This window comes from Musa acuminata, unplaced genomic scaffold, assembly GCF_036884655.1.
Source record: "Musa acuminata AAA Group cultivar baxijiao unplaced genomic scaffold, Cavendish_Baxijiao_AAA HiC_scaffold_129, whole genome shotgun sequence".
Classification (NCBI taxonomy): domain Eukaryota; kingdom Viridiplantae; phylum Streptophyta; class Magnoliopsida; order Zingiberales; family Musaceae; genus Musa; species Musa acuminata.
In genome coordinates, this window is record NW_027020408.1 from 1 (window position 1) to 2,500 (window position 2,500).

The following is a 2,500-nucleotide window of genomic DNA, read 5'->3' on the forward strand; positions in this document are numbered from 1 at the left end:
ATGGGGCCTTCAGATAACAACACAGGGCGAGATGGGGCATTCAGATAACAACACAGGGCAGGTGCTGCCCTGCCCCCACACTTCGCTCGCTGGCTCTCCGCCGCTCGACCAAAGATGGCCAAGTTTTGCCCCGTTTTTGCCCCTTTTGCCCCGTTTTTGCCTCCTTTTGGGCTGTTCTTTGCTAGATTGGGCTTTCGTATAGCATGGACGGTGCTGCTTCTCGCTTCGCTCGCTGTTCGCCGCTCGCCGCTCGCTCGCGCAGCCAAAAATGGCCAGTTTTGGCCCGTTTTTGGGCTGTTTTGGCCTGTTTTTGGTCTGTTCTGGCGTGGCGCGGTGACCGTCGTGAGCGGAGCAAAACGTCAGCCATCTCAGCACCTTGGAACCCCCCGGGTGGCACAGGGCTGGATGGGGCTTTCGTATAGCAGGGACGGTGCTGCCTCACGCTTCGCTCGCTGTTCGCCGCTCGCCGCTCGCTCGCGCAACCTAAAATGGCCAGTTTTGGCCCGTTTTTGGGCTGTTTTGGCCTGTTTTTGGTCCGTTCTTGCGTGGCACGGCGACCGTCGTGAGCGGAGCAAAACGTCAGCCATCTCAGCACCCTGGAACCCCCCGGGTGGCACAGGGCTGGATGGGGCTTTCGTATAGCAGGGACGGTGCTGCCTCTCGCTTCGCTCGCTGTTCGCCGCTCACCGCTCGCTCGCTCAGCCAAAAATGGCCAGTTTTGGCCCGTTTTTGGGCTGTTTTGGCCTGTTTTTGGTCCGTTCTTGCATGGCGCGGTGACCGTCGTGAGCGGAGCAAAACGTCAGCCATCTCAGCACCCTGGAACCCCCCGGGTGGCACAGGGCTGGATGGGGCTTTCGTATAGCAGGGACGGTGCTGCCTCACGCTTCGCTCGCTGTTCGCCGCTCGCCGCTCGCTCGCGCAGCCAAAAATGACCAGTTTTGGCCCGTTTTTGGGCTGTTTTGGCCTGTTTATGGTCCGTTCTTGCGTGGTGCGGTGACCGTCGTGAGCGGAGCAAAACGTCAGCCATCTCAGCACCCTGGAACCCCCCGGGTGGCACAGGGCTGGATGGGGCTTTCGTATATAGCAGGGACGGTGCTGCCTCTCGCTTCGCTCGCTGTCCGCCGCTCGCCGCTCGCTCGCGCAGCCAAAAATGGCCAGTTTTGGCCCGTTTTTGGGCCGTTTTGGCCAGTTTTTGGCCTGTTCTTGCATTGCGCGGTGACCGTCGAGAGCGGAGCAAAACGTCAGCCATCTCAGCACCCTGGAACCCCCCGGGTGGCACAGGGCTGGATGGGGCTTTCGTATAGCAGGGACGGTGCTGCCTCTCGCTTCGCTCGCTGTCCGCCGCTCGCCGCTCGCTCGTGCAGCCAAAAATGGCCAGTTTTGGCCCGTTTTTGGGCCGTTTTGGCCAGTTTTTGGCCTGTTCTTGCATTGCGCGGTGACCGTCGAGAGCGGAGCAAAACGTCAGCCATCTCAGCACCCTGGAACCCCCCGGGTGGCACAGGGCTGGATGGGGCTTTCGTATAGCAGGGACGGTGCTGCCTCTCGCTTCGCTCGCTGTCCGCCGCTCGCCGCTCGCTCGTGCAGCCAAAAATGGCCAGTTTTGGCCCGTTTTTGGGCCGTTTTGGCCAGTTTTTGGCCTGTTCTTGCATTGCGCGGTGACCGTCGAGAGCGGAGCAAAACGTCAGCCATCTCAGCACCCTGGAACCCCCCGGGTGGCACAGGGCTGGATGGGGCTTTCGTATAGCAGGGACGGTGCTGCCTCTCGCTTCGCTCGCTGTCCGCCGCTCGCCGCTCGCTCGTGCAGCCAAAAATGGCCAGTTTTGGCCCGTTTTTGGGCCGTTTTGGCCAGTTTTTGGCCTGTTCTTGCATTGCGCGGTGACCGTCGAGAGCGGAGCAAAACGTCAGCCATCTCAGCACCCTGGAACCCCCCGGGTGGCACAGGGCTGGATGGGGCTTTCGTATAGCAGGGACGGTGCTGCCTCTCGCTTCGCTCGCTGTCCGCCGCTCGCCGCTCGCTCGCGCAGCCAAAAATGGCCAGTTTTGGCCCGTTTTTGGGCCGTTTTGGCCAGTTTTTGGCCTGTTCTTGCATTGCGCGGTGACCGTCGAGAGCGGAGCAAAACGTCAGCCATCTCAGCACCCTGGAACCCCCCGGGTGGCACAGGGCTGGATGGGGCTTTCGTATAGCAGGGACGGTGCTGCCTCTCGCTTCGCTCGCTGTCCGCCGCTCGCCGCTCGCGCAGCCAAAAATGGCCAGTTTTGGCCCGTTTTTGGGCCGTTTTGGCCAGTTTTTGGCCTGTTCTTGCATTGCGCGGTGACCGTCGAGAGCGGAGCAAAACGTCAGCCATCTCAGCACCCTGGAACCCCCCGGGTGGCACAGGGCTGGATGGGGCTTTCGTATAGCAGGGACGGTGCTGCCTCTCGCTTCGCTCGCTGTTCGCCGCTCGCCGCTCGCTCGCGCAGCCAAAAATGGCCAGTTTTGGCCCGTTTTTGGGCTGTTTTG